This window comes from Festucalex cinctus, chromosome 8 (assembly GCF_051991245.1).
Source record: "Festucalex cinctus isolate MCC-2025b chromosome 8, RoL_Fcin_1.0, whole genome shotgun sequence".
NCBI lineage: Eukaryota > Metazoa > Chordata > Actinopteri > Syngnathiformes > Syngnathidae > Festucalex > Festucalex cinctus.
In genome coordinates this window covers 5857101-5883957 of record NC_135418.1, presented here as the reverse complement: position 1 = coordinate 5883957, position 26857 = coordinate 5857101, and the positions used below count along the sequence as shown (strand labels likewise).

At 38.8% G+C, this 26857-nt stretch overlaps 1 protein-coding gene across 3 annotated transcripts in view; it reads right to left on the bottom strand.

The window, feature by feature from the left end:
* The window catches only part of LOC144023490 (contactin-4-like), a 177638-nt gene that overhangs the window by 30115 nt on the left and 120666 nt on the right, over positions 1 to 26857 (bottom strand). The window lies entirely within an intron of this gene.

Below are 26857 nucleotides of genomic sequence, written 5' to 3'. Positions count from 1 at the left end.
GATTGAACAATTGAGAGCTAAAGTTCCCCAAAAATGATAGTTTGGTAGAGTGTAGATATACAGCACTGTTCAAGTTATTATGGATAACCTTTCGATGCTTCTCATGTCTGTTTAGATCACTGAACTTAATCTCAATCATGTTTGATCAGGTAAGTCTAATTAAGGGAAAACATAACTGTTGTTAACTTTGTCAATTTTACCAGCAATTATAACAAAGACTATAACATACTTAATCGTAGTTTCCTCAAGCGACCTCTGTAATAATTAACTTCAAAACCCATGAGCACCGCCTGCACCACTGTTTGCTCATTGCTCCATTGGTGAACCCTTTTACTGATGTCACTGCTGAAAAAGTGTCAGACAGGACGTGATAAGATGATCAGGGTCTTTTACGGTCAGGACAAGCAACCAAGAAGTTGAATTTAAGAACCATTAAAGGATGCACCGCGACCAAATGAGCCAAGATGACAGGTTCTAATAAACTTGTCAACTTCGCCTGTCGAAAATGGCCGTTAAGTCTCTGGCTCTCATGAAGTCAGACTCGGCACTTTGACAGGCTATGGAACGCTTTTCTCCAAAACACCTTCATTGTTTGGTGAAAAACGGTTGACCTTTCACAGACTACGAGCGGGTGTGAGTGTGAGTATTATGTTATGTGTATTAATAAATGACAGTTTTTACCTAAATAAGCACATAAAATACAATCTAAACAAAAATAAATACTAGTTAATGTTGTTTGCAAATCCACCTCATGAGAAAATTAGGTTAGTCTTAACATGATTCAATTTGTGTTTTGTGCATGATGTAAAATCTGGAAGTCTTCTAGAAACTCACGAATTGATAAACTGTTGTGTGCTGAGAGGTTTGGATCCCAAAGGCCCAGACACAAATAAGATTTTATCTATTTATTCACATTGAGAAGCAGAACCTATGAGAGCTGCACACAGGAACAGTTGAGCAATAATCCAGCAACACACACACACATTTCTCAGACAGGTTATATAGACAGTCAATCAATCTCATTGGTTGTGGCTAGACATGTGAGTACTAGTACTGACATGGAATTCTCTGATTGGCTGTTAACCCAGTAATTACAGAGAGTTGCCGACATCAACAAACATCATATAGCATAAAAGATTCCTGACATCACATAGTCCAGACATCATATAGCCTAAACTAGTTGAAACTGGATGCAGTTACATCAACATCCAAAACAGACACGGAACGGGTCGCGCACGGTCATGAACTCTACTCAAACTTAACCCAGGCGTGACCCCAAACATGAGACAAGACCCAAACATTACTCCTGCATGATTTGAGTCATGACATAAACAACCATTATCCAACTCAACTAAATAGGGCTTCAGTAGCTTGCTCAAGTACATCAAACATGGTTATCAACCCCACAACCTTTGGCTCGGGAGACGACTACTGTATCACATAGCCATGCCGCCCCAGTGGAGCTGAATGCTGTGTGTTTGTTATTTTAGTTCGAAGGTAAAGGAAGTGCAGATGATGTTAAATAAGTTATAGCTCAGTCGCAACATTCCACTGGTGAATAAAATATTGAGGCTCACCTACATTTCATTCTCACTTCTCTTCTCTGGCCCAGACAAAATGTCTGGTCAATGTGAGCATTATATGAGGAGACGTTTCCCATTTCCATCTTGGGGATGCGAGCAAGGGCAGGTATCAATAATTCACAGGTGAGATGAACACAAATGCAATTCCTTTCCTCCTGGTCTCATACACTTTTCGCGGACACGGGAATATTGGTCCTATCAGATTGACTATTTTGAAGAGGGTGACGTGGTGAGTGAAAAACACAGGTGTGTATTTTGGGGTAGATCAAGCCTCGGAGGACAGCGGCTGTGCGGTGCTGATTCTCCTTGCGATGTGACAAGATGAAAGAGACACACACAACATCAGTCACCGAGCCGCCGTCATGGCCACTGTGAAGTGGAAATCACAAGTAAGAGCCAAAAAAAAAAGCCTGTTTTTGTTATTTCCTTAAATTCTCTTTGAGATGTTGTTAACAGATGCAAGCGTCTTTCCTCTCGATCAAAAAGACACTTGGAACCTGTGATTTGATGGTTCACTCGACATATTGTATATTTGATCCGTTTGATAACATTTTATGCTATAAGCGGAACTTGCCACAGTTCCAATAACGATTCCCAAAAAGGCATGACTGTAGTGTGTTGACAGCTTTGAACAAAATGTGGGTTGCAGCTTTCTGAAGCCTCCTGTTCAAATAGTGGAATAATGTTTGCTCACTTTCCACAGAAACACACCAACCTACCAATACTGTCAAAGAACAGACGCAGAATCAAAGGATTCAACATGAAAACAATATGCATAATCACAGTTTTGAGAGTTGTGAGCAGGACTGTTCATGAATACTTATTGACTTTGAGATGCCATGGCTGACTAGCAATATGACCGCAGGGTGCAGGCCTGTGTGTGTGCCTACTTAATTAACGGGGTAAATAACCCGCGCTTGTGAAAATAGAGGTTAAGATTCTATCAGTGAATTAACTCAGCCATGACACCACAGGAAGCAAGATGGTACAAGCTTGTTGGTGAGGTGAATTCGCCAAATAATTAGTCTCAGCGTAAACCTCTGTTGGAGCCCTGTTTCAGTGCACAGTGACACAGCTTGCTCAACTCACATCAGCTATTCTTTCTTCCAAATAAATGTAACGGTCAGTCTTTATGTATGGAAAATGTACTGTGGGGAAAATGTATCATTCTTTTTGCTTCAGAGATAAGATGAGGGGCCCTATTTTTCTGCCCAGAGCAAGTTTAGCACAAAGTGCAGTCCAGTCCAGTTTTCTTTTTTTGGTATTTTGCTTGACTAGGATACATATTTTTATTTATTTATTTATTTTTTGCTCATTTTGCACCATTGTGAAACGGAACTCAGCCAACTCCCAACCAATCGAAGAGGCTCCCCTCATTCCTATTAAAATCAGGAGGTGGAAGTGCACATTGCAAAGCGGAAACTGGTTCTCGCTGGGGTCCGTGCATGAAATTTGGGTGCAAAGATCTCTCCTTGCGGATGATGTACTTGGCCATGCATGTTATGTGTAATTGGAGACTAGGGTTGGGCGGTATTAAGATACCGCCCAAGAGTTCCATCCATCCATCCATTTTCTTGACCGCTTATTCCTCACAAGGGTCGCGGGGGGTGCTGGCGCCTATCTCAGCTGGCTCTGGGCAGTAGGCGGGGGACACCCTGGACTGGTTGCCAGCCAATCGCAGGGCACACAGAGACGAACAACCATCCACACTCACAAGCACACCTAGGGACAATTCGGAGCGCCCAATTAACCTGCCATGCATGTCTGGAATGTGGGAGGAGACCGGAGTACCCGGAGAAGACCCACGCAGGCACGGGGAGAACATGCAAACTCCACCCAGGAATGGTCGAAGCCTGGACTCGAACCGGAGTCCTCAGAACTGGGAGGCGACGTGCTAACCAGTCATCCCCCGCCCAAGAGTTAAATATATTAAATATTTAAATAGATTAAATATTTAAATAGATTTAAATAGTCATAATTAAATAGTTATATTAAGTTGAAAACAAGTATATTTTCTCTCAAAAAATATATTCATATCATATTTATTTATTTATTTATTTATTTTAATGGCGGTATTTAAAGAAACACCGTTTCTATTTTTAGACACCGCGGGATACCTTATTACCGTATTACCGCCCAACCCTATTGGAGACAAACTTTCACCTGTTTGTTTGTGACAAACACAAGTTAGACGTGCTTTTTGTAAGTCAAAAATGTTTGCGGAATGCCCCGTGAGGCGCAGCCAGTGTTGCCACAGTTACCTTGAAAAAGTAACTTAGTTACTTTACTGATTACTTGGTTTTAAAAGTAACTAAATTGCGTTACTGATTACTTGATTTTAAAAGTAACTAAGTTAGATTAAAAGTTACTTTTTAGTTACTTTCAGCAGCTGCCGATAACACCATCTCAACATAAAAATAATGCAGTAGAAACGGAGTTCCAAATACTTTATTGAAAGTGCATTTTTAACATGAAAATAAAGGTTTTTTTTTATGAAAAACAAAATAGGCAGTCTCTCTTGACTTCTTGTAACGTAAATACTTTTTATAAAACAAAAAATAAAAATCTATCCAGGTTGAAAATGAAAATCCCCTAAATTCCTCTATTGTTTGTTTGTTCCACTATTCCAGTGTGTACACATGTATCAGTTTAAATATTTATTAGTAGTTATTGACAGTTATAATTGTTTTTTGGTTTGTTTGTTTTTTCTCTTCAAAATAAGGATCAGGAAAACAAAAGGTTGATAATTTAATGTTAAATATAAATATTTAACCTTTAGACAGACACCAACACAATTAAACAGAATATTTGCACATTGTGAAGTATTTCAGAAACATAAATTTAAGACATGAAATAAACCTACCGTCCAGCCAAAAGAAATATGACGCCACCTTATGGAACAATAAATCTATCAAACACATTTTAACCACTTAATATATGCAAAAATATTTCCAAAAGTTCATTTCCCTTTTTAATCAACAATTTTTGTATTTAACAATTTTTTTGTCTTTTGTCATCACTTTCATTTTTGGTTAATGTATGACATCTTTTTTTGTTTTTTTAATCTGAGACACGATGATGACCACAGAATCACTACTGTTTATATTTAGTTTTTTGGGCTGTCGTAATCGCGGGCACGTCTCAGTTCTCCTATCTGCTGCTCATGCTAGTTGTAGACATTGACAGGGAGCCACAAACTGAGAAATGAGATACTTGCAGTGTGCTTTTAGCTTAGCTGGTGTGTTGGCTGTGGGACATACCTGTGTCGTTTGAATCCATGCATTGGATCGTCACGGGAGTTATTCTTTTTGGCTCGCGCGCAGTACCAACGCCGGCCCGGGACATACAAGTGCACCGAGAGGACTCGATAGCCATGGGAAATACCGAGATGTACGGCACCGGCTTCTGCTAACTGTCTCCATTTGTATGTTGTCACTCGTTGCGCGCGCGCGCGCGCCATGTCGCGAGCACGGAAACACGGAAGTAGCTTGAATGGTGATGCTACTGAAATGTAAACAAAACAAGTAGAGCACGGCGCAGAACTCTTGCTATTGTTATGAAAACCATAAAGCCTCACTCGCAACCGATACGGTCGTTTAGCTCCCCTTGACGAACGATGGTTCGGTCGAATCGTTTTTTTTGTTCCACCCCTACTGAAAACGTAACTTGTCTGACGTCACTCCCCCTGGCGAGAGGGCGGAGACGACCTCATCCCATAATGCTTCACGGACCAGTTGAGGATGGAAATAAATTATTTTTTTTACCACTTTTATGGTCCATAATGCACACTTTTTTTGTTGTGTTGTGTGCCTGTTGGTTAATAAAACTAGTAGTAAAAGTATCATCACTTTTGTTTTGAATGTGCAAACCATTCATGACCAGACCATGGCTGAATTCAGTGTGGTGATCAATGACTTCTGCCTCATCTTCGTAGTTAGCAGTAGTTGTTTGTGACTGTTACAACAGTGAGATAGTTTGCCTTCTGCATGAAAATGTGGAGTAACGCATTGATTCTCTGGACAGTAACTTTAATCAGACTACTTTGTAGAATAAAGTAACGCGTTAGACTATTAGTTACTTTAGAAAGCAACCTTTTTGAGTAACGCGTTACTAAGTAACGCGTTACCGGCAACACTGGGCGCAGCACATCCACCAAACTCCCAAACACACTAAACTAGACTTGCCCTGGCATGAAATTGTGAGATGCACCTGGGGCGTGGCCGTCGCGCAGGCCAAAACGCCCAACAAGGTGCAAAGTGGTCCAAAACGTGGCAAACTGGACTTACCCTACCATGAAAATGGAGTTTCGCCCGTTTTTACACTGAGTGCACGGGCACCTGTCCAAGAAAGTAGGGCCGGAGGCGTGTTTGTAAATATTACCGACGCCAACTGACAGTCATCAATCTACCTACCACAAATGTGTTAGAATTATAATAGTATCAAAACCTCGTTCTTTGAACAATGCTGGAGGTGAGTGACCCCGAAAGACTCAAGGTCACCATATCCTCTGTTTAAGATAAATTGAAAGGCCGTTCCCTCCTTTGGGTTGTTTGTGTGTACTGTTGTTGAGAAAGACCCATAAATCAAGTCCAGCTGTGCAGCACAGTCCGGAGATGCTGATGCCTGCTCAGCTCAACACGACATGCCAAAGCCTCCTGTACATGTGCTTCAAGCAGGATTATATCCAACAAATGCTCATTCTGCTGCATTGTGAAATTGTCAACATCAAGGTTGAAGGTCAATTAGATATTTTGCTGTTATTGCACTTTCAAAGAACAAAGAGATTGGCTGACGCTGGTTTAAAAAAGAGAGAGAGAGACATATGGACCTCGACTTGAGACAATTCTTCAATAGAGGTGTAATTGATATTGATTTTTGCTATACACAGAAATGTACCAATGACTCTTCTCCTGTCACATGGGTCATTAGCTGCAATGAAAGATCAGAGCATTACCACAAGGCACTCTGATGGACATTAGGTCATCATTGACATGTAAAGCTACACATAGGGAAAAGTAAAGTCATTTTAATGTAAAATAAAAAAAGAGGGTGCAATCAGGGCCACTTTGTGCAGAGACAATGGGCCTCTTTCATTAATAAATGTGAGGGAAATGTCTTTTGTGCATAAGTTCAGCGCATACACAAAATCACCATTTTCTCACCATCATGCTTATGATACTGTTATGCTCTGTGCTGTTGCTTGTTTTGACATTCTTTTCCTCTGCCCAAAATGTTTCTAGGGTTAATTAGTGGGCGAACTCTCAGAACCATAGTTGCATGCAATCAGTCTACTGCACCTGTCGGCAATCAGCTATTTAGGTGCAGCTCCGGTGGAAGAAAGCTGTCGGAGTATTGTTTTCCATGCTGTTTTGCTTGTTGCCCGTGCTTTTGACGTCATGTCTTGTCATCGGTTCCAGGAGTACTTAAGCTTGTTTTTTTGTGGTTTTGTGTTCTCGTTTTCTACTGGTTAGAGGGTATGTGCTTGTGCCACCTTTACCTTTTTTCCACTGTGGCTCCATTCATTTAGTGTAGTGTTTTTGTGAGGAGAGTTTGTACTCATTGTTTTCAGTTTTCTCTATAGTTGTCTAATCTTTCTCGCTTGTGTTCTCGTGTTTGACTAAAACCAGTGTTGTTGTTGTTGTTTACAATTTACATCTGTGTGGTGGTCCATTCCTTGGCCAGTGGCCAACCATTACAGGGACATAATCAATACTCATTCTAATTGATGACCTACATAAAATATGTCCCTATTTCTCTATAAAAGGATTTCTGTTTGATGTACCAAAAACTGATTGGCGAAAAGGTTTGATTCTCTTGAGACTTTCCAAGATTTTAGTCTGACCGTTTTAATCACACTAAGAGCATGCCTGCTTAAGAAAACACTAAAGGGAGTAACCCCCCCCAAACAAGCAACTTAAGAGGATTTATTGAACGGCTAGAAAGCATTACAAAGAAAAGGTTAGTTCGTTCACTTCAATCTATTCTAAGTTGTCATCGATCCAAATACCTGGGGAGGGGGAGGGGGCAAAATGTTGATTTCTAGATTTTTAAACAAAATGTAAATAATGTAATATAAAGAAAATAATTGTCCTCACAGGAGTAAAACTTGCAGAAATCGAGCAGTGAAATACTATGGAGGAATAATAAAACCCCCATATTTTAATGCTCAGTAACTAACTGTTGGACTAATTTATTCATAATGGATTTCAATTGAGAACACGTATTTTCTGCAACCTTTTCAGAGACTTCATGCAGCTACAGTATAACATTTACAAAGCAAAACTGAAGCAAAGAGCACAAATCAAATGTTCAGCAGATTGATTACAGTTTAATGAAGAATAAACCAACCATTTGACCATTTACAAATGGCGCAATTGACCAACATTGTTGGTTTGAATCAATGTTCAACAATGTGCCCCATTGTGATCTTGTCTCACACTGAATAAAGCAAAGAAATGGCAAAGGGGGCAAGCGCCCGGCCACCCCACATCCACTCACACACACACACACACACCTCCCTATTAGCCACATTAGTAGTGGCTGAAGTGCAATCAATAAATGCATTTGTTCCCTATTCATAAACGATCCTCTTCTAAGACAACACCACAGTTCAATAGGTTGCATTATCTTCAATAATGGACGGCTCTCTGATATATTTAATAATACTGTATCTATCACGTTGGTTGGTTTTATCCTTGTTCCTGGCAGTGGTGTCAGAAGGTCTCTTAAACGCTGGCTGCTCCTTCAGTTACAGCCAATCACATCTTCGCCTGCCCTCATATTCACCAGCTGTGTCTTGACTTTGGGATTAGAATGAGTCTTTTTCCACCTGTTTGAAAGCACTATATAAATAAAGATGACTTGACTTATCCTCAAAGCTGTAGGCTGTGATGGAGCCGATCCCATCCTCATTGGGTACCAATCACAACATGCATTTAGTTACTAATTTTGAATTCAGTCTCGTCACATCCAGGGTTATTATAATTTTTCATTGTAGTTGGTTTTTATTTCTTTTCTTTTTTTTTTAATTAGTTTTCACAGCGGTTCTGTTTTTTTTAATGATTTGTTTTAGTTTCAGTATTAGTTAATTTTTAAAGTGTATCACTTGTGTCCAATATTTAATAACCACCATGGTAAAATGAAAAGAGTAACACATTTCTTACCTATCGTCGCATTTCAGCTGAGTTAAATGGAAAAAGCACGCAAGCCTAAACATGGAGCAAAAAGTCAAGCATGCAAAATTGTCAGCTAGGAACGACGTCACCTGAATGTGCTTTTCTTTTGGCTGCTGTTAAATGACATCACTTCTGAGTGACACAATTCAAATGTCTTTATTCTGGTTAATATCGAAATAAATATACTTAAAATCACATTAAAACATTTATTACCAGAGACTAAAATGAAGGGGTGGGGGTTATGTTGGGTTTGGGGTCGGGTGGGACGTAGCGCCGGCGAGCCCTACTCCTCCGTCCCAAAACTATAATCAATCTTCAACAAATGTGCACTTCTGTACTCATCCAAGAATCAGATTCTAAAAATATCACAAGTCACATTATTTTTGATTTTATGGACGGGAGCCACCTAGCAACATTGCCACCGTCATGAGCAATGGCAACATCAATAGTGCAAAAGTACAGCAAAAAATATCGTGACTGTTGTTCAAATATTTTTGAACAACAGTCATATTTTGTGTTGTATGATTTGGGTAAGTGAGGTTCGACCACAGTTTTGGGACGGACATGTAGCATATAATATGTTTTTATAGATGTCAGGCCAGTGCCCTGCATGCCATCTTGACAGCCGTGCTGCTATGCGTCTTTTTGTCCTCCCTCCATCTCTCCCTCCCTTGGAGCGTATCAAAGTCACCAATTCATATAGGAATAAATGTTTAAGCAGTATAGGAAAATTATGTACTCAAACACAATATAGGCCTAATATTTCAGTTTTTGATAAAATAATAAAATAGCATGTCATCTCCAAATGAATTCACAAAATGGGCTATATTACCCTGACACATGTAAATAAATTAAAATACAGTAATTGTACAAAATCATATACCGTGAGCACAGAGCGTGAACAATAATGCGCTCGTATCCAGAGTGGCGCCGCACTTGTCGCGTGCCCCATTCATACAAACAGTCCCTGCTCTGCCAGGCTCTGCTTTTTTTTATCCCGCCTCCCTGAAAAGCAGTGCCGACGCGTGCTCTTTGCATCACAGCATGCGCTGATCAGGTGGGATCTTGTCGGTTGCAGACTTGTAGTGTGACAACACGTCCGGTCCACGACACAGAGCAAATTTATCGGATAATCTGACAGAGCGACTGTCGTGAAAGACAAAAATATTGTGTAGTTTGAGCTCGGCATAAGTGCGATGGTTATTGTGCCTTGAGCGATGTGTTTTGGACCACTGCACACCACAGTTGTGACAGCACGACAGCATTTGAGGCAATATTATTGCTTTACTACAGCAATCCCAGGGGAGAGTCATGTTGGACGGAAAGCAATAATCCTACACTTCATGAAATGCTGATATTTCTGCATTTTAGACACAGGTCCCAAACATCCTAAAACAATTCATTAGGCCTTAACTAATAGCTTCATTGTTGGAAATGTATACTGTGCCTAAAACGATTTTAAGCCTCACTATTCATCATGTTAATCTATAGTTTAGAATCCAAGTGTAAACAAGGACAAAATGTTGTGAAGAAAAGTGCATTTGATAGCAAGGTATCTTAATGACACAGGATCATTGAGAATGTCCTAATTCCCTTCATTTGAACATTATGAGATTGTACCGGTAATTGCCTTGCAAGGACGGGGAGTTTATCGGCCTCGGACGCAAAAGGTTTGTGGATGTTATTCCGCAGGATTCTTTTAATCACAAATTGCTCTCCAGCTACACAGATATTCATCTCTTATGTGCTGAGGTATTCCTTGAGGAATAAAGAGCACGCACGTGTTCCGCAGGAAATTGTCAGCGGTACCAAGATGGATTACTCTTGCTGCGCCGGTGGATTCTCACTTTGAAAAATGATATCGGCCAAAGTCTCTCAGATAAAAACAATCCTAGTGAGTGGCACAAGGGACAGAGACTGACTTTATATCGGCAAACATCTCACAACTTATTTTATCTCAGGTGTGAGATTAGAGTTTAGTCAGTCAGCACATGACTCCAATATGTTTCTAGACCTTCCAAAATTGCCTTCCCCCAAAAAAATAAATAAATAAATAATTTAAATACATAAATTTAATGGTGCTTAATAATGTAAACTGAACAAAAACATAATGCAACACTTTATTTTTGGTTAAATTTTTCAGAGTTTGACTCAAAAATCAAAAACTTCTTCTACATGCACAAAAGGCCATTTCCTTCAAATATTGTTCACCAATCTAAATCTATTTTAGTGAGGATTTCTCCTTTGCCGAGATAATCCAACCCGTGAACACCTCTCCAATGTGCCAGATGCCATTGAACGTGAGGAGGTTGGGAGCTGTAGTTTTCTCCCAACTCTGAGGTTGTGGGTTTGATCCCCTAGCCATTGTGACCATGTTGAAGTACCCTTGAGAAAGATACTGAACCCACAGTTGCTCCTGATGCTGCGTCATCAGTAGATGAATGCGTAATCAAAACGTAAAGCGCTTTGAGGGCCTTGTAAGGTGGAAAAGCGCTATATAAATGAAGTACAATTTACCAAGTCGGGTGTGCTAATAAACTGCAGTTGAGACTCCGATGAAGACAATGAGCAAGCAGGTGATCTTCCCTGAGATGGGTTCTGACACTTTGTGCAGAAATTCTTTAGTTATGCAAACCGATTGTTGCATTTAATTTTATTTCGTACATTTTTAGTCAACTATAAATCTATCATTTTAGGCTTTATTTTAGTCTAAAAAAATTATTCATCTAGTTTTAGTCAACAAAAACCGTCAATGTTATAGTCAGGACAATCTTTTTTTATTTTATTTTTTTATTTTTATTCATGTATACTCTCTCTCTCTCTCTCTCTCTCTCTCTCTCTCTCTCTCTCTCTCTCTCTCTCTCTCTCTCTCTCTCTCTATATATATATATATATATATATATATATATATATATATATATATATATATATATATATTTGTCAGCAGATTATGTTGAACATTGCGGATCTAAAACTATTTCACATAAAATTTTCCCTCATCTTTTTGATGAAAAATAACTTCACACACAATTACAGTATATCAAGATGTGGCTACTATGGCTCCCTGCTACAAGCTAATGAGTTAGCAAGCATTAGTTAGCGGTCGGATTAATGTTATTGTTGGAACATTATAGTCATTGAACTGTTACATTATGACTATAATTCGCCGTGAATCCACCTCCTCCCATGTGTTTGTGCATGTTGCACTCGCTATAGCTGCAGATTTGAAAGGGGGGATGGGGGGGGGTGTAACTGTGTGTCACAGTGACAGATTAGCAGAGACATAATTTTACAAAATCATATTATTTTTCGTCTTGTTTTTGTTTGTGAACTAAAATGGCCATAGATTTTAATCCATTTTTTATTAAGCGAAGTACATTTTTGTCTCGTCTTCTTTGGTCGACGAAAAAGCATAGGCCTACTGATTTAGTCCCAGTTGTTATGAATGAGGATTTCAGTCTAGTCTACTATTAGTTCGGTGAAAAATGTGCGTTGAAGAAATTATTTTTGTCATGACTCGGGTCATGTAGGAATAATGTTTGGGTCTTGTCTCATGTCTGGGGTCAAGTTTGAGTTGAGTTCATGACCTGTTGGGTGTGTGAGGTCAAGTGTCTGTTTTGTACTGATGTAACATCATCTAGTTTTAGGCTGTGATGTCAAGAATCGTTAATGCTATGTGATGTTATGTGGTGACAAGAATCTTTAATGCTATGATGTTAGGTGATGTCAAGAATCTTTAATCGCGTGAACAGCCAATCAGATAATTCCATGTCAGTAGTAGTACTCACATGTCTAGCCACAACCAATTAGATTGATTCACTGTCTATATACACTGTCTGAGAAATGTGTGTGTTGCCGGATTATTGCTCTCTGTTCCTCTGTGCTTATCCACAGCCCAACGGGGCTTGGCGTCTCGTAATTCTTGATGCATTCTCGTTGTTTTTCGTTTAAGGTGTATTCAGACCAGAAAAGTCGTTTAGTTCGCTTGTTTGGTCTGGACCAAAAGCAGACTTTCTTTTGGTTCGTTTGGTGCGGTTCATATTCACACTGTGCTTTTTGCAAGTGGACTATATTGCGTAATCACGTCGACCCGCGTGATGAGCTGTGCTCCCATTGGACAAAAATGACAAGCGCTGAACGCGTAACGAAACCCGGAAATAGGGGAAAACATGACATTCCGACGTGCTGCATTACTGTTAGGCATATTTCTGGCGTTATTAGATGTAAGATATTTGCAAGCGTCGAGCAGCTCATTCAACGGAGGTTCCACAACGCTCTTTCTAATTTTGGAACGGCGTCGGAGGAGCCGTTGCGCTTCGCGTGCCCCGCCCCCACCACAACATGATGACAGCAGCATGGCTAATACGCATGATTTATGAATGAATTTAGCACAATATTAGCTACCGGGCAATATTTCCTCCACACGACGCTTGGCTACGTGGCTTGTTAAGCACCAAAAGGTGCATATGTCCTGCAGTTGGAGCGGCTCAGCCGTGGTTTGTACTCAGACTGCAAAGCGAACCGCACCGATGACGTTTGGAAGCGGACCGAGACCACCTCAAAAAGTGGGTCTCGGTCCGCTTCTTTGGTCCACACCAGGATTCGTTTGTGTGTATTCAGACCTGCACAAAAGGTCCGGACCAGCGTGGGAAACAAACTATGGTCCATTTAAAGCAGACCAAACAGTGCAGGTCTGAATACACCCTTAGTCAAGTTATGTGAATAAATAATTAAAACCCTATTTGTGTCTGCGCTTTGGGATCCAATCCTTCAGCTCATGACAATTTTTGTTTCGTTTTCGTTGACAAGTAGGGGTGTGTTAAAAAAAATCGATACGGCAATATATCGATGCGAGCCTCATTACAATACATGTATCGATACGCAGGCGTCAGAATCGATATTGCTCGTTAACTTTAAATAGGCAGTTAACGTTTGCCTTTGCAGCTTGCATTGTACCTAAGAAATAAAGACCATCAGCGTCAAGTTAATTGCCTTCAATTCATGCAAAATTAGCTCACCAGTGATTGGACACTGTGTCTTGCTAAGAAAATTTAAAGTAGATCAACATTTATTTACTTATAAACTTAACATGGCACGTGTCTTAATGCACCAATTTTCTTATATTTTGTTTAAAAAACAAAATAGAATGTGTTGCATGAAAAAAAATGCTGGTTTTATTTCCCCAAATATTTCAAATAAGCACATTTTAGAGCTGTAATTTTAATACTTTGATATTTTTATTCATATTGGCTCATGCCTATTAATAAATTTTCCTGGTGTGTCTGTGAAAACTGCTTCTTGCTCTGCAGTGTGTACATATTTAGAACAAGCATGCCGCTTGGTGGTAAACCAGAAGAGCTACTAACAAAAACATTTTTGTCATCCAGCATAATAAACATATCCTTTAGGTATACATATGACTGTATTATAAAATGCAAGTCAATGAATGTGAAATATCGGGATACGTATCGCCTTGAAGATCAAGTGTTGGTATACATATGTATCACGATACGTATCGTATCATGACCCCTGTATCGTGATACGTATCGTATCGTGAGGTTGGCGGAAATACCCAGCCCTACAAACGTGGAGGTCCTGGGCTGATATGGTTATACGTGGTCGTGAGGTCGGTCGATGGTCGATGACAAATTGTGTGAAACTCCTTTAGAGATAGATGGCTTAAGGATAAATGAACATTCAATTCACGGGCAACCGTTCTGGTGGACATTCTTGCAAGTCCATATGGCAACTGTACACTCCCTCAAAACTTATGACATCTGTGGCATTGTGCTGTGTGATAAAACTGCACATTTCAGAATAGCCTTTTATTGTGGTCAGCCTAAGGCACACCTGTGCAATAATCACGCCGTCTAATAATCATTATCTTGGTGTGTGCGTATGTACAAGGACAGAAAACAGAAAATCCACATTGAGTGATACGAGCTTTGATAGTATAACCTTTTTGAGGCAGATTTGCTAACCACATTCGTCGTGTTCCCCATCAAAAATTATGTAGGAAAATGATGCATAACACTTTGAAAGAGATTGCTGGAAGAGTCCAGGAGTGCTGCCCACAGAGTTGGAAGCAACAGATTGTACAAAATTTCTTGGGAGATGAATAATTAAAACGGTTCTACTCCATCACCAGAGTTAATTAGACATTGTACTCTAAGTGGATGCCAACTGTCACAAACTTTTGGCTTTCTTTTTTTGTGGATCACTGCAGCACTTTTAAATAAATTCCTAGATCATCTTTACCCATTTCTGTCAACAAATGGGGTCTTTCCTGGTCCATGTGCCACACCTCTAAAAGGGGCAGTGGGGATCAGATATGTAGTTCTATTGTAATATACTTTTGTGATGGTTATTTTATTATTCTTTTGCTCCTCAAGCACTCCCAAATGATTACTGGACCTGAAAATTATCATCTTATTTAATGAGCATATAAAGCTTACCAATTAAGCAAATCAGAGAGTAAGCGCTATGCTTCTGTGCTTCTTTGCAAGGACTTCTTTTTTTAGGGTGGGCTGACCAAGTTGTAACCTACTCATTAGTAAATGTCAGGTGATTTAATGATTGTGTTAAAAACATCATGATTCAAACTCTGCCGAGATGGGCGTGTATTGGTGTCACATAAATAGCAATACTGATATTTTGTCTTACTCCTAACACATGATGTAGAGTAAAATAGTGGTGAAAGCAGGAGAATACAGACAATTGCATCAGAATACAAAGTCAGAAACGTTACGGTGGACTTACAGTGGTTATAATGGGACCAATGGTTCTTTTGTTTTTTTGGGCCTACTGAGCAACTCTGATACACGATTTATTAAATAAAACATTTAATCTGCTACATGGATGTGTATGCTTGCGGGCACCCATGAATGACGCCGTCTGCAGCTGCCAGCTTCTCTAATCCTCAGTTTGCTCCCATTTTCACTCAGGGGACCTTCTGAGCCATATGGCTCCAGCCAAGGTGGAGAATTGTTACCAAAGGTAAAATAAAAAGCAGCAGTCAGCGGTTCACAACAGCCGTTGGCGGTTGTAAAGCTTTTCTCCAAGCAAAGTAATGAATAAGTCCTTCTGGACACATATGCTTTCAGTGTGCGCTCCCTCACTGCAAAGCTCCACTGAGAGAGAGGCAGGACTCCACTTCACGAGCAGATGTTCTATTAGACTCCAGATGATGCAATTAAAGATTTGATGAGAAGAAAAAAGTGTTTAGCAAGATTTAAACATAATAAACAATGTTAACAGCATGCACGTTAAGAGTAAGGGGACACATACTGCCTCAGAGTTCGGCGATCACAATGGGCTTGCATTTTATTCATTACATATGATTACAGTTGTTTCAGTGCTGATCAGTTCCATGTCAGTCAATTCAAAATTTGCACATCTGATATCCAAGAGGACATTGTTCCCGTTGAAAATTCTTTTCGTTGCTTGGATAAAATTATTTGGGTTTCTGGAGTTCAAATGTCAGATTGAACAGAATTAAGCATTCTATTCTATATATATATATATATATATATATATATATATATATATATATATATATATATATATATATATATATATATATATATTAGTGCTGTCAAAGAGTTAAAGCGTTAACTAATTAATTAATCACAAAGGGCTAGTTAAAAATAACGTACCGGTAAAAGTCACTGAGACTGAGACTTCTTGTGTTTTCCATGATGAGGGTCTGTTCATGCTAATTTTATTCATGCACAAAGCGCCAAGTTACATTAAACTTGCGTCTTCCTCGAAACATATATTCCTCCCACCTCTCTCACTCTTACCCTTTCTGCTCGAGCGCCCCTGGCGGCCGTCAGAAAAAATACATATATTAGCTGCATCATTGTATAAGCTGCAGGGTTGAAAGAGTGTGAAACAAGTCGTGGCTTGTAGTCCAGAAATTACGGTATATAGTTTTATTTGGGTTCATTTTTGTTTACAAGCTCTGGGTCGTTTGAGAACAGCTAGAAAAACATAGCAACCACTTGGTTGCCATGGTAACAAAAGCTACTACAGTGTATATTATACTGCACAAACAACATTGGGACAAGGGACTGGAGTCTGGAGTGAGCAGTGGCTTTTTTGCATGGAACAGATTACACCGCAAAAAAATAAAAATAAAAATCATTAGCCGCTGGATTTTGACCAAATAATTTCAGAGATCTTTTTAACGAAGGCACTTGGCTAATCTTTTACATTGTGTAAAGAAATGCATAATTTCTCCTTTAAATCTTCAAATCAGACAAATCTCACCAAGAAAGAGGGCACAATATGCTTGTAAGTCAATGAGTGCAAAGTTTGCTGCTCTCCTGGCACTGATTCTTTGTGGAGAGTGCCTTGCAGAACAGATGGGCTCATAAATGCTGATCACTCTACAAGACATTTCCTCTTTTACGTGACCATCATGACTATTTGCACTGCCAGGGTAGGGGATGGATGTATAATGTGCGAGAGGGATGGCGAACCTCTCGGTCATGAATACGGGTAAAATCTGCCCAATCCAGTAAAAGGAAATGTTACTTTCAACTCATCGACATCCTGTAGGTATGCTTCTTGTATCTGCTCACCTTAGTGAGCAACTTAAAATTACACATACATTTGAATATATGAATTGAAACAAAGTAAACATTATTTAAACACAGTGGCATGAAATGATTTAGGGAGCATCCTGACATTGACAGGAAGTAATTTTTCATTTCAGTGGGCTACTGTTGTTTTGTATTCCCACAGCAGCCGAAGTGCACTGATTATTTATGTAAATTGGGCTGATGACACAAACTGCTACGCTAAAATGTAGGTGGCAGTAACAAGCAGATATTACATTACAACTTACAGTAATTAACTTGTAAGACAAAAATGATCCTGTTAAGTAAGTTAAATATAAATGATGTACAGTTAATGATCTTCACACAACACAGCACGTGATGGAATTGTACTCAGAGTAACTTGTTATCATTTTAGAACATATACAGTACATATATATTACTGAAAATGGTCAAATTAGTGCTAAACCTTACGTTACAGTGGCATGCAGCAATAGATAAGAAACGTTTTTTCTCCAGAAGTGTGGAACTGCCAAATGGAGTAAACACTTTTGACTGCCAAATACGTCCAAACATATTTTCAAATGCATTTAAACATTGAAAATATGCGTTTAAATGTATTTAAATATGTTTGAACGTATTTGCAATTCAGTTTGAACGAAGTTACAAATATGTATAAAACGCACCTTAAAGTAAATTTCAACGTACTTGTAAAAACTTCTTATTTCCCATAATGCCATGGAGTATTGACTTACACATGTGCAACTTAAAAAACCAAAACAAAAAAAACAACAACACATGGCACATGGTCTATATGTTCCAAAATTAAGCAAGTACCATTTTTATTATGTCTGCAGTACATGGTTTTTGTTCGGCATCCCCCCCCCCCACATTGCCACTGAGTATGTGCATGCATGCATTATTGGATAAAATGTGAAGTTTTAACATTTAATGCACAAGTACATTCGAACTACAGCTGTCAAATGAATAGTTTTATTCAGATTAATCACATCTTAGAAATTTGATTAATCACGATTAATCACTTAATTAAAAAGGCATCTTTATCAAAAAAAAAGTTGCCCACCAAATCTGAAGAGCACCAGTTACGTAAATTTTTCCATCATTTAATATTATGAGGATGTCTTCAAAAAAATGTTATCCACTGCACACGCTCATACTCCTCCTTTTTTAATTCAAAATTAATAGTAATTAATCTGTGTTAATACATGATTGTGATCATTATAATTGTGATAATTATTATATTTTTGTGATTAATTCATTAGTTACCGTTTTAACTTTGACTGCACTAGTTCGAATGTTTAAACATATTTGTCAGTCAGAAACATTTCCTCCACATTCGCAGGTCCACACTTTGTTGCATTTCTAATCATTTTATTTCCTGCTCATTGTAGATCGTGTGGACCCGCTGTGGACTATTTTTGGTATTTTGGCCGTGAGATTGATTGGAGGAGAGTATCAGCACTTGTTATATTGCACCTTCACGTGATTGCTGCAAATGAGAGGAGAACGCTGGCAGTTTCAAACTGTCGCTGCCTGGCTGCGAAGGTACGCCCGCGAGGCACTTGCTGTTTTGTGCCTTCTCGGCCAGCATTTTCGCAGTCAGACACATTTTTGCTTTTATTAAGAATTTCAGTGCAGTTGGACTGTCTGCGAAGGTACGGCTACGAAGTACCATGCGGCGCTTCACTCCACCATGTGAAGGTGGCTGTGTCCAGGAAGAGATATGGAGAGAAATGAGAGTCGGAGATGAAAAGTGAAGTGAAACGAGAGCGATGACTAAATGGACCTGAAGAATTGCACCAATCTTTCTGTATGTGTGTTGCTCGCCTACGGATGAGCTGTTGGCTGTTAGAAAACATGCAGTAGCTTGTTTACTTTCAAACTCAGCTTGGAGCAGACGTGTTGTTACTTCATACACACTGTGATTGCGACATCTATGATCCCAGCACCCTTATTCCGGTCAAAGGATTCTTCAGTCTTTTGCTTCTCTCTTATCTGCTAACATCTACGCTTCAAACATGTGCAAAAAGGGGAATGTAACTTTGCATCTCCTGTATACGAAGTGCCAAAGTGAAGAGCGCTATGGGGTATTTTGATTGGAGAAGATTTTTTCTGGTTATTTATGATTGCATTATATCATAATTTTTATGATTTGTACATCTTGGAGTTGCACCCAATATTCATGTTGGCTATTCATTTACCGTTTAAGATGCGAGTGCTGAACCAACGTGTGGTCAGGAGGTTCTATTAAAAATATTTTTAATATGATAATGATAATTTGTGAGTTTCTGCTGAATAATGATTTGGAGGGATTGTCCTATGCAGTTGTCACATTTATGAATTAAATATAACCACCACAGACGTCCATGGAGCTCAGAATCTGTACCTGCGCAGCGATCAAATCCACCAAAATCACCTTACACCACCTGCACTACCACTTAGACCTGATTTTAGCGAATCTAAAATCTAGTCTACTTTTTGTCATCAAATTTCCAGACGCATCAAATGTGTAATTATATACGTTGGAATGCTTTGAGAGGCATAGCGTGGTCTATCAAATTCACAAACACGCTAAACTCGATTTGCTCCGGCACAAAAATGATGATGCGCCTGTCTACGAAAATAGGACCCAAAAACTTTGAACAAGCTCAATTTTTAAGTGCCATTGCAGAAACACACTGAATTGAAACCCAGTGAAATAAGTGAGGAGTTATGCTAGCCAAGTCCAAGCATTTAACATCTTCCTAACTGTCCATCTATCCATTTTCATGACCACTTATTCCTCACAAGGGCCGTGGGGGGTGCTGGAGCCTATCCCAGTTGGCTTCGGGCAGTAGGCGGTGTACACCCTGAACTGGTTGCCAGCCAATCGCAGTGCACACAGAGACGAACAACCTTCCACACTCACAAGCACACCTAGGGACAATTCGGAGCGCCAACCTGCCATACATGTCTTTGAAATGTGGGAGGAGACAGCAATACCCGGAGAAGACCCACGCAGGCACGGGGAAAACATGCAAACTCCACCCAGGAAGGCCGGAGCCTGGACTCGAACCCGAGTCCTCAGAACTAGGAGGCGGACGTGCTAACCAGTCATCCACTGTGCCGCCTCATCTTCCTAACTGGTCCCATGCAAATATTTTCATAGCAAACCAGGGAAGGTCTTTACAAGAAGGTGTGACTGCAGCACAGCCTGTAGCATCACAAGAGAGACCGTTGATGGAGTGCTTTTGTTGTGAGGCGACTAACCAACACGAGCCCTTCTTGCTTGTGACATATTGAAATGGTGTGTTACTTTTTTATTTGTATTTTTTCCAGTGAGCTGCTCTTTGTGGCTGACATGGCCCAATTACAAACCATAGCCTGCTTTGCACTTTCAGCTGCTTTATTCCAGCTGATGTCATCTAAACTGTGTCCCTGTAGGTTTGTCTGGGCTAGATAAGACATCCCCCCCTTGCTCCACTGCAGCAAAAAAGGGGAGGCTGCTGCTGTGAAGATGGATTACCCAACTGGTGACACTGGTTCCCTTGCTGCCAGAGCCACTGTGGAGTGCTAACGCAATTAAGGCAATTAATCTTCGACAAAAGGGGTTCACTACCACCTCATATGGGTTAGCACCTTTCTATGCAGGTGCAATCCCAAAATATCTGCTCAGATACAAACACGTAGACAATCTCCATGTGTGCAAATCTTATGGGAATGAACAGTCATCTTATAAAAAAAATTGATGTAGTTTGGGACAATGATCTGATTTTATTATGTTTCACAAATCTCTAGGACTTGATTATTGTGGGTAGCCATTTGCATACGGAATGTTCAACAATAAACATCAGAATTGAATGACTTGCAGTAAAGCACTATATACAGTATGTACTGTGCACATTAGTGTGCTGTTAGAGATCATCAGATGGCTGCGGAAATTATCCAATTTCACTTCATTGGTCTGAAAATGATTATTGACTACAAATTATCTTTGTTCATCAAGCTACGTCACAGACGTACAGTTACAGACAGACAGAATAATTAAAAATGCTTTGCCATTACATAGCAGAAGGTACCTAATTGACCAGTATATCCACTTTTTGTGACATTTGATTGATTTGTCACACTGGGGTGGCTCTAAGATTTTTCAAATTCAAAATATTTCAATTAACATAGGAAACCACTGCTTTAGAGGAGAGAAACCAAACTGTTGTATCCAAAGACTCTGCTGGTTTGCATTGTCTGCAAAAGAAGAAGCCTGTCATTTTATTTAAAAAACACATTCTTCCAAGAGGCACATTTAATTTAAAAAAAAAAAAAAAAAAAAAAGTCCTCAACATCTAAAGAGTAACAGTGGACAGACCAAATAAATCCATCTAAAAGATCTTCTGCAGTGTATTTGTCTCTATATATTTAGAACCTTGTTAACGTTTGAGAAAAACGACTGTTGTTGCCATGGCTACCTTCACACCATCCAACTTAGTTCATCCATTTTTGAAGCGTCTGTATACATACTAACAATGTCCCAGTGATATCAATTGCAATATTAATTGTTTCTTGGACAGGTTGCAGCTGAGGCAATAGCCCTTGCAGGGATCAACAAAACTGAAACTGAAGCACATGCTTTTAATCACAACATATTTAGCACTATTTGTTTCTTTAAATGATATAGGTAATAATTGAGAAATACAGTCATGCACATATGTTTACACACCCCTGAATATGTATCAAAATAATAATAGTAAAAAGGGCAGAGACAATAAAAACTAAATATTTTATTCATCACTATATGATCTGGTGTCACCTTACAGAGAAATGTTAATATCAGAGTTGAAATAGTCACGATGCCGTGAGGTTGAAACGTGCAATCATGTCACAGATGAGTGAAGGACATCACAGGTAAAACCACTGTGCAAATTCTCTATCATTTTGTTTGACAAGCAACAACAAAGCTTTGTATGTATGCAAAGCCTGGCAAGACGCCGTGCTCACATACGACTGCTCGCCGGTGGAGTCATGCTCGTGTGCTGACAAATGAGGGCATATCAAATCTCGGGAGTTGAACCTTATGATTGTCGAATGTTATTTGCAAAACTTTTATATATATCAGAACTTTGAATAATTTGATCTCCCTGGCCTTTGTCATCCCCATGAAGGTGGAAAGTACTTGATTAGCACTTTGAATTTCGTTAGCAGATGGCCGCTTTGGCCAGCATAAGCCCATTAACCACAACTGAGGCTTCATGCTGCTTTTTCACTTAGCTCCTCTGCAAATGCTCTCACACATCTGAGGACTGTATCACAATCTCCACAGGCTGACTGCATTTTTATATTTATAAGTATTATCGTGTAAATCACGGATGGGAAACTCGTGGCCTGTGGGCCACATTCAGCCACACTGAGTGTCCCCTTGATTATCGGTAATTTTTTAAATACAAGGCCAATCTTAATTCTTCTTCGAAAAAATAAAATAAAAATCGCTGATATAGATTTAATACACGTTTTCTGCGAAAAGCTGGGGTAAATTTGTGCGTACCAAACTGCAAATATACATCAACTGTAGTTTTAAGTTGTAATATACCCATTCACCACTAGATGGCAGACATGACTTAGTTGCCATAGATAGAATTTGGTCAACTCGGTCTCAGAGCTACTACGCTGTGATTGGTCAACTGCTGGTCACATGACATATGGACGCCATTATGTTACCCTGCTGCTGGGATTTCGTAGTGTTTTGCAATACGTGTTTCATGTTCCAATCATGCCTTGTTGCTCAGCATGGCATCGCTCACAACGACCAGGCAGCACTATTATGATGCATCAGTTCACTTGAGACACACAGAAGAGGAAATTGTAGGAAGTGAAAGTTAAATGAGACGACTGGAAAGCAAATAACACTTCAATGCTGTGCAAAGTAAAATTGACCTTTTATCAATATTTATAATTGAAAATAAAACATAATTGATTTTAATTATAGGCCTCTACAAACTTAAAATAAAATTATCATTTTAACTCTTGATTTTTTTTTCTTTTAAAGGCCCATAATATGGAAGAGTTATTGTGGATTTTGTGTTGTAAATAAAAGTTCTAAATATTGTTCATGCACAATTGAAAACTATTGATGAAAATAAAAAATAAAATATGACATTTGGCAGTCACAGTGAAATCACATTTAAATTTAAATTTAGGACCATATATTCATTATGAAAAACACATGATAGAGAAACCTGTTATCATACGTTCATTGGTACCATGAAAAGTTGGCTTTATTATGAAGTACATTGCTTGTAATATCAGGAGCTAGGGCTGCTCGATTATGGAAAAAATAATATTCACGATTATTGTGGTAATAATTGAAATCACGATTATTCAAAACGATTATGTTTTTGTTCAAAGCAAAAAAAAAGTTTAAACATTTGAAAATATTGAGACAAATAAAAAAAATAATATATAAGCTCATTTTGGACCAAACAAACTTTATAATAATAAATTATTATTTATGTTAGCAAAAATTTCAGGAGCCAAAGACAGAGATAAAGCAAATAGTGTTCCCTAGTTTTACGCTGGGGTTAGGTTCCACAAAATACCTACAATAAGTGACATCCACAAAGTAGTTAGCTTTATGTTTTATAATTATTATAAATGTTTGAAGGCTCTAAAGCCCCTCACAACACAGTTTATACACTTCTCGCATTGAGGCATTCACATTTTCTCATATTTAAACATTCTCAATGTTCAAGCCTTTATAAATTTTTGAAAATAACTACATTACTGTAATAAATAAATAAATAAATAAATGCAATATTGCACTAAACAAAATCTGCGATACAGCGAGGCCCCGAAAAGTGAACCACGTTATAGTGAGGGAACCTCTTATTTGGCTTTCTCGATGAATTTTCTGAACTTATGGCTGACTTGGTAACTCACGCAGATAACATACTAATTTTGAGTGACTTTAATATTATGAACCGCTTACTGTAGCATTTCAGACGATAAATGATACTTTTGGTTTCACACGGATAGTAAATGTAGTGACCCATAAAAAAGGTAATACCTTAGATCTGGTACTAACTGGGTTTAGTAACTTCCAATGTAATGGTGTTGCCATATAAGACGACTATGTCTGAACATTAGTTTATTAAATGCAACGTTTTGGCTCATTGCCAATGTCACAACCAAAGATACAGCAGCCACAATATTAGTTCTTTAACTATTTCTGCGCTCTCTGAGTTGCTCCCTATGGCAACTGCGTCCTTTCCTTCTTATACTGGTTCAATAGATAAGCTCACTAATAACTTTAATGCTGTTTTGTTAAATGCCCGACACTGTAGTGCAATTAAGCTTTAAAATTCGTCCAAAAACATGTACACCGTGGTTTACTGATGTAACTAAAACACTTATACAATCATGTTTGCTTGAGCGCAAATGGCGTGCAACCAAATTTGAGGTCTTTCCTCAAACATGGTGCGATTTCTTGCATAAATAAAAAGATAGCTAATAAAATAGATAATAAAAAGAAGCTCTCACTTTAGAAAAAACTAATTATCTCTCTAGAATTATCGGTCTTAATAAAAATAACCCTAAAAACTTATTTGATACAGTAGCAATGTTAACGCAACAGCAGCCGATGTCACAGAGCTCCCCGCATTCAGCTCACAATTTTATGCATTTTTTTTTGTTTGTTTTTCTTTATACAAAAGATCCACTTTATTAAAGATGAGATTATGCGCTCTGTGCATAAATCTCAGTTAAATCTCGCAATTTCTGATGTTAATAGTGGCACTCTGGCTAATAACTGTCCGACAATACTAGCTTTTTTCAATAAAATATCGCTTGAAAACCTTACACATTTGGTGAGTGCGGCAAAACAAACAACTTGCTTGCTGGACCCGCTCCTGGGCAAACTAGTTAAAGAATTGTTGACTGTCTTGGGACCTTGCATTTTAAATGTTATAAATTTATCACATTCTACTGAGAGCCCGGACACCCTGCGGAGAAAACTCATTTCAGCCGCTTGTATCCGGGAAATATTTTGTCATGTTGCTGTTTACATCATGCCCGGTCTTTGTTAAGAATACAAGTTGTGCTCGAAAGGTTACACGTCCTTGCTTGGGGTAGGTAAACTGATAAGCACAACTGTAAATGTGCAAAAGCTAAATGTTGCTTAATGACACAAAAATGCTATGAATCATCACCAAAATTTACTTGGCCATTTGACTGCTCACCCTTGTGCATGTCCATGAGGATGTCATATGCTGAGGTGTGTATTTCAGAGTTCTGCATATTTGCTATAACAGGGTGTAAAAAATTAATTCACCCCTCCCCCCAGTAAAACTAATGACATCTTTTTATCATTATCCTCAGTGAAATACTCTCTAAGGCACATTTAAGCCCCAGTCCCCCTAATTCCTAAAATTCCCATACAATTTCAACCTCTCTGAGTGGAAATACCCACATAAATCCAGATGAACGATGGATGAGGGAAAATAGATTAAATGCTTAATTGTGTCAATTATGTTTGGAACGTTATGCAAGTGATGTAATATTTTTGTTTTTTGTGACTGGCTGGCAATCATTATGCGTGTGTATCCCATCTCTCGCCTATCTGGGATAGGCTCCAGCCCCCCTGCTACCATAGAAAGAATAAATTATACAGCATAAAAAAAGCTAATCCAGACGGGTTTCCATGCATCTATTAAAAAAAAAAAAAAAAAAAAAAAAAAAAAAAAAAAAAAAAAAAAAAAAAAAAAAAAAGGTCTGCTTTCATGGAGGATTACAGAAATGAAAATTTCCTATTGAGAGGCTGAAATTCTAAGGATTTGGATTATATAAAACTAAACAAGGTCCCTAAATGATTAATAAACTGACAAAATAATTAATTAATTTGATGATTGAATCGATTAACCAAGTAATCATTACAGCTATGATTATAACTAAATTTACAGTATAAATGATCAAATTAAAAATACCACAAATTATTATTACCATTCACAAAGTCTCTTTGTGATACTGTACTCTATTGTATGCTTAAGCACCTTTGTCGTCCATGTTCATTCATTTTGCGATTTAAAAGAATATTGTGACACATTTCTAGTTGTGTTGGATTGTTCCTTTTATGACTGCAGAGAGAAGAAGCTGGAAAGTCTTTTGACACATTCAAGGACTCCAAATGATTCCATTGGGGGAGTTATAGTTCAGGTGGCGGAGTGACAGTCTCGTTATTTGGACAATAGTTGCTGGTGAGTCTGCGTGATCTGTGTGTGAATGAGCTGTTGACTTTCCTTCAGTGGAACGTACACCATCATCATTGTGTGAATGACGCGAGTGCCTTAAAGGTAGAAATGTGCCACATAAATCCACCCCATTTACCAAGTTGCTTTTCAACACTAAAAAACAATAAGGCTCATGGCACCCTAGTGTGTAATTTCAGGCTGTATTTTTGTAACAGGAGTGATGTGAAACACAAACAACTGGAATGATGCTGTTGTGTTCATTAGCCGCCTTTTCTATGACTGCCACAGTTGGGTGAATTCAA